Source organism: Populus trichocarpa, chromosome 4, assembly GCF_000002775.5.
Source record: "Populus trichocarpa isolate Nisqually-1 chromosome 4, P.trichocarpa_v4.1, whole genome shotgun sequence".
In the NCBI taxonomy this organism is placed as follows: domain Eukaryota; kingdom Viridiplantae; phylum Streptophyta; class Magnoliopsida; order Malpighiales; family Salicaceae; genus Populus; species Populus trichocarpa.
The window spans coordinates 7,227,720-7,242,936 of NC_037288.2; the positions used below are offsets into that span (position 1 = coordinate 7,227,720).

Sequence of the window (15,217 nt, forward strand, 5' to 3'; positions counted from 1 at the left end):
ATTTTTTTTTTCTTTGGGTAGGATAGTGTACTCGAGTTAATGTTCAAGACAACACGTACGACACGTGCGATTGTCTTAGTCAGAAAGCTCTGCCTCATCAAACCTTTCTTTGCTTGAGCTTGAAGCGTTAGCAGGAGAAAAACTTGCTACTCCATCCCACTCTCACACCTCCATGCCAAAAAGTAAATAGTGAGAAAAATCAACAAACAGTAATCCCTACAGCATGTTATGAAAAACAGCTCAAATTTGATTTTAAATTAAATTATATGGAAATTGATATAGTCAACCTATGACCGAATAAAAAATTAGTTTGAATTTTTTAAATTTTTTTATAAAATAGTGTTATTTTAACTTTTTTATCTTGAAACAATATTATTTTAGATTAACTCGAATTAACTTGGGTTAACATACTTAACTCGTGATCTAGATCTTGGACCAAACTAAGATTAATAACTTTGTTTAAAATAACCACATTCATTCATCACATGTTAATATTTTTTATTTGATTGGGTATGTTAAGTTTGATATTTTTTTAAAAGCTTCTTTTGTAGCTTTCTATCTTTTTTTTGTTTTCAAATGCTTTTTTCTTTTGCCAATAGGTTTTTTTTAACACTATCGCCTGCCTAATCTATGTCAAATAATTTTTTTTATTTTCTTATAATTGAATAGACAGTTTGTACCTGAAATATCTTTGATTAACATACTATAAACCCTAATCTTTGTAATGCATTCTATACTCTAAACATCAGATTGAAAAGTAGGTTTTTTATTTTATTTACAAGAAGGTATATTGAATCTAAGATCTTATGAATATGATGAGATTCCGAATTTTTCCACCTAATTATTTGTTTATATAGTCTCCTAATTGATAACCTGAGTTTAATATTCTTTTTTATACATAAAAATTAATTAGCTAAGTTCATTATTCATTACATATGATAAATATGAATAAACTATAGTTATTATAATCACCATTCTACAATTTGCTTGATAATTACCTTTTGTTTCTTTTAAAGCAACGCAATCCAATTTATATCAAAAGGACATTACATATTAGGCTGGAATAATTATAAAAACATTATGTTTTTAAAAAAGAATATGATGTTTTCAATCTTGTATAATGGTCCCAACAATTTTATGTCTAAAGCAAATCTTAATCTGATCCTAGTTTTGCTCCTTGCTGGACGGGAAAATGGCCCCATTTTTCTCATTGAAAAGATTATGATCTATTGAAGAAAAAAGCGTTGGACTCACACAGGTTTCTATCTAATATACAGTCAGATCGATTTGGTGCCTTCTTGGTGTTCAACAACTTTAATTATGTTTTTTTTTTCATCTTTTTATTTGCATGACTATAGTTTTTGTTTTCCGGTTCAGACCATTCATAGATATCTTGATTGAGAATTGATTTATAGTTTGATTAAATTAGTTTAGTAGTGGACTAGATCTCCCAGTGTCAGATAAACATCCTGATATTGAGTTCACGCTCTATTTGCAAAAATTATTTTGGATTTTTTGTTTAACAAATGATTGGAAATAAAGGAACTCAGATTGAGCTAGGGTTAAAAAGGAAACCCTTCTCTGTAACAAAGAGGAGATAGGCACAAGAATCAAGGAAGAAGAGAGAGAAAAAAAGAAAATAGAGGAAACAAAAATAGATCCCTAGAGACATTCTAAAGATTCATTGAATACACACATTACCTCTATAAAAAGCACATTCAATCACAATGCCAATGATATCAAGAAGTTGGCCTAATAAGATGGGGAAGAGCCCTCACACATCGCTCAATTGTGGTAATTCCTCTCATATGCTGGCATGTTTAAATTGAACAAGAGGAAAGAGAAGGGTCTTTTTATTTTATAATACATGAAAAGATTTTATTAATATTGCTAGTGCCATAAAAACAGTGGCCAAACTAGCAAGAGAAAAAGGAACACAAAGGTTTCATACAAAAAAAGAAAAGGGAGACATAAAAGAAAAACAAACATAAAATGAGCTATATACTAGAAAACATATCAATGAACAAAACTAAAATGCCTTACTGATTTGACTGAAGAAGGACCCAATCTGAGCTTCTAAGCAAGTCCATTCCTGTGCAATGATAGTTTCCTTTAATTGTTTCAGATCAAAGAGTTAGGCGGTGAAGAACCAACTCAAAGACAATATCCTAATAAGTAGAATCTTCCAATAGCACCATCATGATTCTAGTAACCAAATACCTTATAATATACCAAAGGTCAAACTAAAAAGAGCTTTACAATCGAATATTCCTTTAACCAAATATTTCCACTCAAGTAGCAAGTATATAATAGTATTCGACATCCACCACTAAAAATTCATCCATTTCATATATCCAACACTATAGAGAACGTTGTTGTTATTGTGTAGCAATCCAATCCTCAATCTCCCTAGCCATGTTGCGCTGGATATCTGTTATGAATACCTCCAATGATTAAGAAACACTAAACCCTAGTTTCTCTCCATCTTGCAGCATCTTATGAACTTTTTTGGTTATGTTCAAGCTATTTGTTTTCTGAGGTGATTCATGCTTAAGGAGTGTTTATTCCCATACATTATACATGATTCCAATGAGCCTAAAGAGTGTTCCTCTTGTTCCTTTATTGTTTATTTGATACTATTATTGGCAATTAAAAGCTTAATCTTTGTTGTTTTTTCCATTATCATACTTCCCAGTGTAATAGATCTCGGTGGGATACTGTGATGCTCATAATTCTTGTCTTCTACAAAATAACATTCATTGAAGCAATACTCTAGTTGGGCTTGTAGTGATATCCTTTGAAGGAGAGTTCCTAGTATCTAATTTTTAGGCTATTATATTAGGAAATAACATATTGTCAGTTAAACCATCCTCCACCTCTTTACTAATTTGACTTCAGTATACCCTTCCCAATATATGGTTAATTATATATATCGTGTCTCACTGCCTCATTGCTTTTCACAAGGCTAACATGTATCTACTATCTATCTAAACTAAATAATGAAGTTGTTGAATCACCAACCTTTATTTCCAAAAATAAAAAAGATATATTTATATTAGTATCTGGAGATAAAGTGGTTCATTGCTAGCCTTGCAATACATTGGTGATAAATGATACTCATATCATCCAATCATGATTTCTTTCTAACTAAAGGTTTAACTTTATCAACCTTATCGTTTTTGTTGTTATGAGGTGACATAACATAATCTTCATCCTTAAATTCTAATTTAAGTGTGTAATATATGGAGAGTTGAATTGATGAGAGTTTCAGATTGAAAGGTGGTGTAATCTCTGCAACTATTATCTGAAACTACCCCTCATCTAAAATCATATTAACATTGTCATGTAAGGAGTATATAGATGATGTAAAAAGTAAGACACGTGCTCTAGAGATGTAATTGCCATCAGCACTACTTAAATCATAGCAAATAACCTTTTTCTTATGTTGTTAGGATATTAAAAATATAGCCACCTTTCTCCTGACACTTTTTTTATTTTCTGTCAACAGTAAAAAGAGAATCATAGCCACCTTTTCTTTGCTTGCAGCTGGTCGTCCCTCTTGTGGAATAAAATTAAGTCCTGGCTTCACATTACTAGACGTATGTCAACTCTAAGGAGTGTTGCTAGAGGGCTTCATACAACTGGGAAGAGCCTTGAGTCTAGAATGAAAAAAGTCTTTCTTAGTCTCACTGTCTACTTGATATGGGAGGAGAGAAATAAGCGGCTTTTTGATGAAAGTAGTCATTCGACTGATGTGGTGCTTCGTAAATTCCAAGTTTTATTTTATATGGTGTTTCACTTTCATGACCCGAACCACTCCCTTATACATGTGGGGTAATGTTGAATCCTGATACTTTTTGTCGGGCTGCTATTAATCTGCTGCAGATATGAGGTAGGCCTACCCTTCTTGCATTACCTTGTATTGTCATGGCAGCTGCTGCCTGGTGGATTATGCTTCACAATTGTGATTTGGCCACTTATTATTCCTTGCTTTGAGATGCTTATTTGCCTGGTTCCAGCTTCTTCTTATGTAATTAGGCTTCCCAATGCTATGATTGATTTGTTGGTTGCTCTATGGTCTTGATTTTATGGTTAGTTGTTTGCTGTTGTTTGATGTTATTCTTTGGCTTGTGATGTTGGTTGGGTTAATTTTGACACTTGCAAACCTTGTTAGGTTTCTTTTTTAACCATTGCTACTCACTTGTTTTGAGCCTTGCATGGCTAGTCTTTTATGGGAGCATGTTTCCTTTTTTGTTATTATGATGGGAGTCTGTTCCCTGTTCTACTCTTGTATATCTTGTACATGCTTATGAACTTGCTGGTTAACCAGCATGGTTACTTTTGATCTTAATACATACCTACATTCTGATAAAAAAAAAAGATATTAAAAATATACTTTTTATTTCATGCTGCCAAAGGTAACCCTAAAACATTAACCTATGTAAATCTATCAATGACCTTGTTTGCTTATATTTATGGCTTGATTTCAACAACAAAGAAATCCACATTCAAAGACATCTGAATCAAGTGCTTTAATCATGGAATCATGAGTGTTAAACATTAAAGTTGCTTGAGTAGCTCTAATAATCAAAATCCAACTAAACCCAATCCAATTTTGTCTTAAAGGTAGCATAGTCAACATTAAAGGAGATAACATACACAAGGCTTCTTTGTAATCATTCAACATCTTCGTCATTAGTTCCATACACTACAATTCATGTCTCTATAGTTTTCCCACAATCTTGTCTTCTGACAACATCTGTATAAGTCCTATTATCCCTAAAATGCATCAAGGTTTGTTTTGTTTTAGGTTACCATCTTTGATGACCCTTCACCAATGCAAGCCTTGGAATGTTATGATTAGGTTTGATGAATGGTCTAGTGCGTGCAATGCACGCAAAAGACCCTTGTCTTCCCTCTATGTTCAATTGAGTCTCTGAATTTATACTAACTTTTTAATTGAGTCTCAATTTTCATTCTACCTAAAGCCCAAACTATTTTCTTTCAATTTAGTCCATGTTTGTTTTTCCAATAGGTTGAGTTGTGTTGAGATTGAGGGGGGGAGGGGTGGGGTTGTTTTGTTGCAAATAAATTTTATAAAAAGGAAGTAGAAATAGGGGGGAGGGAGAGGAGGGTTGAGCGTCAGGTCATTTATTGAATATTACCGATAGATTTACTGATGGAATTATTTTGACGATGATTTCTTTGGTCATTATATCGGTATCAGTGTCACGTCATTATATAGTTTGTCTGTTTGAATCTCATTTTAATTCCATTGGTAACTGCATCAATAAAAAGTTACATGTCATCTCACTGTTTGGTCTTTTTTATTCCTTTTATTGTGACTGCGATTCCCTCGGTATATACCGATGATATATTTTCATCAATGTTTACCGATGGAGTTAGCGATGGAAAAATTTGATCGGTAAATATCACCGCAAAATACCAACGGGAAAAATCCGTTGATGTTTCCATTTGTATTCGTTAATTTTATAGTAGTGTCTAATAATTATTCAATTTAGTCTTGAATCTTGTCCAACCAAAGCCAACTAAGGCCCTTCACGAGAGAGATGAAGGTGAATGGAAAATAAAGAGATAGTTGGTTAACCGAGTTAGCGCATTGTATTTGTGCGCATAACCCGGATCGTAAATTTAGCAGTTAGCCTGGGTTAATCGAGGTCGGTCTAATATGTGGCTAGCTTAATATTACAAAAAAAAAAAAAAAAAAGAGGTCTCCCTGAAATTGAAATTGATTGGCTTTAGTAGTAATTGGATAAGGAATCGCTTAATACACACACATTACCCACATGCTTCTCGGTTACACAATCTCAGTTTTTTTTAAAGCTGTAACAAGCACTAGCAATGCTCGCATAATTTATTTTTTTGCATTGCGTAAAAAACTTATCCGACCTATAGTGGAACATGGCCTATTAAATACCCTAAAACAATACACTTTCAAGAAAAACCTTAAAACAATGCATTGATGAATACATATTGATAGACATGTATTTGAGCTCCAGGACATCAGATAACCTTCATGAATATCTCCTCACATAATAATTCCCATGAAGATTGTCATGGAATTAAGATATACGTGGTTTCTGAAAGTAGCAGTCGTAGAACTTGCGTTTCAAAACCTTCTCTCTCGTACCTTATGAGTTAAGTACGTTTGGTGCATAAAGTCTCATATCTCCTAGGAATCAAGATCTTTGAAGAAAGACCGATGCTCTCAATGAGACAAAATCGTGAAGCAAACTGACCAACGATACCTTGCGGGGCACAAATCAGCTCCAAAGCCAACATCGCCTCGGCACAAAGTCCCACGCTAGCTAATGCATGGATTCGTGCACCAAAAGTTTGAATATTGTGTATTAATGTATTTATCCGCGTTTGAATTTTCCAAAGAAATCCTAACTACTTGAAGTAGATTTCCTGGAAGGAGTCCATTCATCCCTTCACTAGTTAATATTATTTTCGGGGAAAATTATTTGAGACAAATGTTCAAGTCTCCCTTCCCCCCATTAACAACTCCCGGTGAAAAGTAAGTGAAAGATACATCTATTTGGTAACATTTAGGTGGATAATTCTACTTAATTTTAATAACATTTCTCTAATAAAGTCTTTACTAACCCAGTAAAAAACAATAGTTCACACCGGCCAATAGTACTTCATGGTTAACTACCTAATTTTTTATTTTATTTTATTTTTTGAGAAAAACCTACAATAGTAAAAACAATAACAAAAAAAAATATAAAAAAAATATGTTATTGATATATTTGTATTGTTTTTAGCATCTTTTCCAAAGAATTTAAAATTAAAAAGAAAAAAAAAGAGTTAGTTCCTCAAATGTAGTCTTTACCTAATAATTACCTAAGAAATTAAAAATATGAGTTCCCAGCAGTCATTAATTAATTCAATCATGGTCAAATAATATAGTTTCTTTAAAGTATTTACGTAACTTTTAAAAAGCATAGAAATCCACACCGGCCTATATAAATATTCCAAACCTACCATGATCACATAAGGTCAAGTTGTTTTGAATTTGATCACATAGTCTTCAGAACTCCATACTACCCCAGGTATAACTGCTAGCTAGCACATTGTTCATTATATATACCATTTGATTTGATGTGGCCTATTTCTTCTATAATTAAGTTCCCATTTGTTCAAGTGAACATATACAATTAGAAATCGCTATATATGATCGGTCTTGCAAAAATTTATGAACTTTGAATTCATTTTATTTTATTTTATTTATTCTTTGGATAACGGGAGATGGGCTTGAGTTCAACACCTCATATATAGTTTCTTTGTCTGTTTTTCAAGGAAAGTATCACAGGGAAAACACCTATGATCTCTATAAAGAAACATGGGAGCTGTTTTGGGATAGCCCTAGCTAGCATGCGAATGTAACTTCACCGAAGACTTTTTCTTTCTCTTGTCCTGATCGAGCAAGCAATATACTGACAATGGAAGCCATAAGTTAATCAAGATATATACTTCGAGATAGTGAGAATACATAGAATATAACAAAGAGTGTAACAAACCACGACCTGATCCTTGCCCATTACTGGTTGACAATGGCAGGTCCATGTCTTTTGGGGTTTGAGTCACTATATTTCTTGGAGCTGAAAACTCAAGTGGAGAAATATCTTACAAATATCTTTCATCATCAAACCATCAAAGTCGTGAAAGGCATTTGGCATTATACATCCTAACTAAGCAATCTTAAACAAATTTCATAGTCACGCCTTGGGGCTTGAAAGAAGGGCATAAAGATTCGACAAGGACTTCAAGATCAACTCGGAGGATCTAGGACTTTAATGTAATCAAGTTTTGTGTTTATGTCAATTTTTAAATTGCTCCATCATTAATTTAAATATCCATATTGATTGACCAAGATTTATTGATTTTTTTTTTGAAAAATATTTATTTTTTGCTCAAGCCGTTAATGGGCTTCAAGAACATGGTTTGTTTTAACGATAGTTTTGGGCCCAATTATCTGGCCCATATCGAGCGCCCCTCTAGGCTTGGGTGTGATGCTCGAGCCTAGGTGCTAGGCAAATGCCTTGGCACTAGGGTCATACCCAACATCTTTTGGGCTCTGGCAACACACCTGAGCCCTAGAGTTGGGCGTGTGCCCAGCACCTCATGGGCTTGGGCATCACGCCAAAGCCCGGGCATCGAGCCCACCCCCAGCACCCTTGAGCCCTGGTGTCTAGCCAATGCCTAGAGCATTTTCGACTCGGGCAACATGCCCGAGCCTAGGCGCTAGGTCGACGCCCAACGCCTTTTAGGCTTGGGTGACATGTTCAAAACCAGGTGTTTGGCATATTCCCATCATCTCTTGGGCTCGAGCAACACGTTCAAGGCCAGGTGATGGGCTCACATCCAGTGCCTTTTGGGCTTGGGTATCATGCCCGAGCCTAGATGCTAGGCATGTGCCCAACACCCCGTAGGCCTTAGCCACAAGTTTGAGCACAATAACATAGCTAAATGTTCAATGAGTATCCTGATCCCACTCACTTTTGCCCCTTATTAATTGTTATGCTATAAATATTTATCTCTCATTAATACATGTGTAAGGGATATTTGTCCCTCATTAACACTTGTGTAAATGATATTTATCTCTCATTAATGTTATCATGGCAAAAATAACTCTCTAGCCCCATCATTAAAGTAAAAGATGAGGTTCATTAGTTATAAATACCCTTTGAACTACTTAGGTAAAAGGTTCACAATTCACTTTCAAAAAACATATATATATATATATATATATATATATATATATATATCCTCTTCTCTAACAGAGCATTCATTTGAAACCAAAACAAGAATAAATAACCCTATTCTAAATCCACCAAAAAAGGATTTTTTTTATAGGTATTCAGAGCACTTCATCCAAAGATCATCTTCCTTGACTATGAAGAAATGGGTTTGAATGAATGAACACTTGAATAACCTAACCACCAAAGAACTCTATTTAATTTGGATTTTAAAACATTATTACATACCTATTAACATAATTAATAACGCAACGATTATATAATTAATAACTTCTTTCAATGAAAAAGGATTTGAGTTCTATATATTGACTACAACTTCTTGCTTGAAATGGGAGAATACTTCAATATATAGCTGTTTAACCACCTATTAAAACAAAAAAGGATCCCTACAAAACAGATCTCCAGGAGTTTTATATATATAGATGGGAGAGTTACAACTCCACATATATCTTATTTCTTGTATGATTGCGCGATATATAAGCAAGTCAACGACGATAAGATTGAATTCAAAGTCAGCAATACTTATGTAGTAAAAAATTACAAATAAATTAACAAAATGTTAGTTTGACCATGCAATGATGATACCGTCAAATATATATTACAGCAAGAAATGATTCTTTTTCTCAGCTTCATGGAACCCTCCTGCAAGATGTGCGTAGACTTCGATCGTTTGTCTCGTATCTGTTGTTTTTTCTTTCCTTCTCTCTGTTACTGTTTCTTTGTTCTTTCCTTCTGTGTAACTTTTTTGTTAAAAAAATTAATAAGTAATGTTAAATATTGAATCTCTACAATTTTTCTTTCTTTCTTTTTTATAATCATATGTCTACAAATTATACTTGTCTAAGTCGGTGTGGTTGAATATATACCGTCGGCAAATTAAAAATGATGGCGGCTAATTTTTTATAATACCATATATAATGTTCAACTATAATGCCCAGTCACTACACACACACACACACACACTCTCTCTCTCAGGTAAAAAAAAAAAAAAACAGAGAGAGTTGTTAAAGATTTGAAACAAAAGGTAGTTTAATGTGTTTACTTAATAATACTTTTGAAATTGAGGTTATAAAATAATTTTAAAAAATATATATTAATATTGATGGTTTTTAATTTAAATATTGTAGATTTAACTATTGTTATTATATCATGAAATAAATAATACTTTATATAAAATATTTTTTATTATTCTATTAAACTATCTACAATTCCATCACATGTGAAATATATCTGACAAGAATCTGACAAGGACTACAGTTTTTTTGGTTTCTTAAGCACGCGATAACATCAGGTAAAATATAATTAGGAACAAAATTGGAATTGCGATCAAATTCTGCAAATGCTACGACATCAAGCGATCTCTGTATAATTTACGTAATGTCATTGAATAATGTTAAACACTAGTTTTTCGAATAAAATACAATTAAAAAATTAAAAATATTTTTTATTTTTTATTTTACTAGGTCGGACCTAGTTCAATGCATGTTGAGCTTTAAACCGGACCCGGTCCGGCCGGAACTAGTCCGACCGAAACAGTGTAGCATGCTACACGCTAGCATGAATAGTGCACGAAAAGCATGAATTACTTGCTTTTCTTTATCTGCGTTTTAGACGCAAAATCAACGTGGGACCCATGTACAGTAAATCTCGTTTTTATCTTTACCAAACGGCTGAAATCTGCGGTTTAATTAAAACGTAGTCACAGCCACGTAAACAAACAGGCTCTAAATGTGCGTCTTAAAAGTTACACAACGCAAATTTGTGTCATTATACATATGGGTTAAATTGTATGGGTTTTTAAAGTGTTTGATAGTGTGGTTGTAATTGTCTTTTAAAGTGTTTTTTATTCGGAAATGTATCAAAATAATATTATTTTTTTAAAATAATTATTTTTGACATCAGCAGATTAAAATGATATGAAAACACCCAAAAAATTATTAATTTGAAGCAAAGAAAAAAAATTCAATTTTTTTCAAAAACACTTTTGAAACGCAAAAACAAACAGGGCTACGTCTTATCAAAAAAGTTGTCCTACTAATAACCTCAAGTTTGTGTCTTAATTGAAAAGGGCAAGTTTGATAGACTAATCCTAGAGATTGAAAAGTGTATTTATTTTAATCGGAAAAAGTTCTTAAACAACAAGTAAAAGAAATCCAAATCCATTTTTTATGTAAAAGAAACAAGCTCCAAATATTATCCATAACTTACTTTTGGTTGCTTTCTTAAGATATAAAAAAAAAAAAAAGACTAGAACAGTGAAGATGAAGACTATTGTTGTCCTCCTATAATTTATTTTTTAAAATAATAGAAATTCCCTCAAGAATAATCTCAAAAATCTATTTATATTATGCTTTTTTTCTTTAACTAAATACATTTTTTGTTTCTTATATATTTATTATTTTTGTTCTAGTACACTAACCAAACAAGATTGAGTTTGAATGGAGAACACAAACAAAAAATAATAAAAAAGTGCCAACTACTTGTTTTGTGTATGATAAAAAAATAACACATGTACAATTGTTCACATCCTACAACAGCAATTAGAAACCGCGAATTATGCATTTGTCTTGAGAGTATGAACAAGAGTAAAGCCATTGCATATGAACAAGAGTACTCTAGCCGTAATCTTACAGCTGCAGTGGTTTCACAGAAACTAAATGCGAAATCAAATATCAAATACACAGCTAGAGAATAACACGAGTATTATCCACATTGTGCTAAAGATTAAATCACCCACAAACACTTAAATCAACAAAACACCACAAACATATTAACTTTCTGAAACATGGAACCAAAAACCAAGGTCTAACTAACACCAAGGTCTAACTAACAATTACTCTTACTAATCATGAATCACTTTTGATGAATTCGTCAAAACCTTCACATGAAAAATGAGCTTTATTTAGATTGTGATTTTGGGCTAAAACAGACTTGATCAGTAACTGAAAGTTTTCCTGAAAAACGAGTCCCTCGTGGAATAAAAGACCCTCCAATGCTTAAAGCAGTAGGTGTATGAGAAAGAATTATACGAGGAACTTGACAATAAATTGAGAAAATTATAATTTGTCTTGTTTATCTGGTGACCTAAGATATTTATAAACCTTGATCATGTTCGCCTCAAAATGTGATGAGTTTCTTGATTAGTAAAAATATTGGTGTATATTATTAGTTATAATGCCTTGTACTCTATCGATGAAAAAGTGGGTGATTGTCAGTGATATGTTGATTAGAAATTATCATTGAGCAAAAAAGTAGGCACCTAATTTATATGGAAAGTGGTTTGTGTTTGCAATGTTGACTATTGATCACATAAACTATAGTGTCAACCTTGAATAAAAATGTTTGCTTATACAAAATATAGTGTCAAACAAGCATATTGGCACGTCCTCTGTAACGGGTCAATAAAAATTATAGAGAATCTTTTAAGTATCTTGAGTCCGATGGTCAAGCCAGACCCAAAAGCATTGGGTTTGGCAGCCGGACCCAAAGTTGTTGGATCCTGTTGAGAAGTTGAACCCAACATTATGGGAGCAAAGAAAAAAAATTGAAAGCATTGGGTCCTGCTAGGGGCAGGATCCACGTTGATGGGTCCTGCTCCCAGCAGGAGCAAAGGTTGATAGGTCTAGCCGCAGCAGGATCCAAAGCTATTTTGGTTCTTTCTAGTATAGGACCCAACTCGAATGGGTCCTGCTGGGCAGGACTCAACTTAATATATTCTTCTTGGGTCTAACAACCCAGCCAGATCCAATCTCAATATATTTTTAAAAATAAATACAAAAACATCAAAAATATTAATTTGAAGTAAAGAAAACAATAAAAAAAATTTCAAAATTTATTCAAAACATTTTTGAAACACAAAAACAAACATGTTTTAATAAGAAAATTCAATACAACCTGAAATGAAAAAAAATTATCATCACCCAACTTTTGTACAATATAAAAAAAGTTACATTAATTTATTTTCTCTTTACAGCATGAAAACAAAATCAACAAGAGAAAAGAAAAAAAATTCAAGAGAAAAAAAAATAAAATTGGAAATATCTGAAAATATTTTTTAAAATATATATTAAGATAATATTTTTTATTTTTTAAAATCTATTTTTTATATAATCACATAAAAATAATACAAAAACATATTAATATGAATCAAGGAAAAAAAATATTAATTTGAAGTAAATAAAAAAAATATCAAATTTTTTTCAAAGAATTTTTGAAACGCAAAGAACGAACATGCTTTATTTTCTCTTTAATGTAGGGAAAGAAATTACATGAGAGCAAAGAAAAAAAAATGAAAGCATTGGGACCTGTTAGGGGTAGAACTCGACGCTAATGGGTCCTACTATAGACAGGACCCACGTTAATGGGTCCTGCTCGCAGCAGGAGCCAAGGTTTATAGGTCCAGCCGCAGCAGGACCTAAAGTTATTTTAGGTCCAGCAGCGGTTGGACCCAAAACTATTTTTGGTCTTTTTGGGATACGACCCAACTCGAATAGGTCCTGCTGGGCAAGATCCAACTTAATATATTCTCCTTGGATCTGGCAGCCCAGCTAGACCCAATCTCAATATTTAAAAAAAAATATATCAAAAATATTAATTTGAAGTAAAGAAAACAATAACAAATTTCAAAATTTATTCAAAGCATTTTTGAAATCCAAAAACAAACATGTTTTAATAAGAAAATTCAACCCAACCTGAAATGAAAAAAAAATTTATCATCATCCAATTTTTGTACAATATAAAAAAAAATCATATTAATTTATTTCCTCTTTATAGTATAAAAAAATCAATAAGACAAAAGAAAAAAAAATTCAAGAGGAAAAAAAATAAAATTGGAAATATCTTAAAATATTTTTCAAAAAATATATTAAGATTATATTTTTTTTTGAAGTGTCGTCCACAATGAGGCAGGATCCAACACTATTGGTATTTTTTTAAAAGTGTTTTAGGTTTGGCTTGTCAACCAGACCCAACAGCGTTGGGTCTCGCTACCAAAACCAGACCCAGCAGGTTTTGGCAAAGAAAGCCAAACCCCCAGCCACAATTCTTGACTAAAAATACGGGAAAGGAACGCCTCCTAGGGTGCTACAGTGTCGTCCATAGTTAATTGTATCTTAGTCCACAGTATATGCATGTACAGTAATGAGTCCATAGTGTCTATTGGTCCACAGTGCAATCATGTATAGTAAAAATCCTACATGTTTTAGAGTTTTATTAATAAAACTTGAAAACGTTTGTGTTCATAAATAGTATTTGGACGCCTTGTTTAGGACTTAAGGCATGTTTGTTTGTGATTGTGATAGCGGTGACGGTTCAAAGTGCTTTACGTTTAGAAATACATCAAAATAAAAAAAAATTATTTTTGACATCTAAACGATTTGAAAACAAAAAAAAACTTTTAGCAAAAAAAAAATCAAAATTTTTCCCAAACACTCTTAAAAAAAGTGCTTTAAGGTGTGTGCCAAGTAGGGGTGTTCAAAATAATCGATTAACCGAGAAAACCAAAAAAACCGAAGAAAAATTAACCGAAAAAACCGAACCGAAATTAAAAATCGATTAAACCGTTTTAAAAAACCATAAATGTTAACAGGTCCGGTTCGGTTTCGGTTTTGACCCAGAAACCGGGCCAAACCGAACCGGACCCATTAAACAATTAAAAAAAAAAGGCAGTATAAATAGTTAACTTTATTATATCCCTCCCTAACCCTAACATCTCATTCTCATCTCAGTTCTCACAGAGTTGTCTCCTTCCTTCCCACTTCCAACAAAAAATTCCCAATCTTCAATCTTCCTTTCCTAGAAACCTTCTTCATTTAAGAAGCAACGACAACAAGGTAAATTCCATCTTCTTTGATTCTTTGTTTCGTGGGTTTGAAAGCATATTCTGAGTCTATTCCATCTTCATCTTTCCTAGAAACCATCTCCATCTTTCAGGCGTCTTCATTTTAGCAACGACAGCAAGGTAAATTTCATCTTCATCTTTGATTCTTTGTTTAGTGGGTTTGAAAGTTTATTCTAAGTCTATTCCATCTTCATCTTCATCTTTCCCAGATTAGGTTTGTTAACAGCAAGATAAATGTTGTTTTCTTAACAGGCCCCATACCTTCACCACCTCCCATCAGTAAAACTGCAGGCAAATCAAGGTCCATTTCAAGCTCTTCTCTTAACTCATCCTACATAACAAGAAACAAAAGAAGCAGTCAGTTGAGCAAATCATCGTAGTAGAGCATGTGTGAATGCAAATGTGTGATCACAATTGTGCACCTTCGAAAGAACTGCAAGAGCAAAAGACGGTCGGATGGGCAAGCCAAAAACACGGATTTGAGAATCTTCCAGCCCATCTAGTGCAGCCCTCTTAGCTACCTCCTTTGATGGGCAGTAGCATCTATTCCAAAAAAACCGGTTCAAACCGAACCGGAAAAAACAAAAAGAAA

At 33.0% G+C, this 15,217-nt stretch overlaps 1 long non-coding RNA gene across 1 annotated transcript; it reads left to right on the forward strand.

Annotated features, from left to right (window-relative positions):
• The first annotated feature begins 14,455 nt into the window (after positions 1-14,455).
• Positions 14,456-15,217, forward strand: LOC112327128 (uncharacterized). The gene is made up of 2 exons (XR_002981166.2): positions 14,456-14,745; positions 14,878-15,217. It is a non-coding gene; the product is annotated as an uncharacterized LOC112327128 (long non-coding RNA).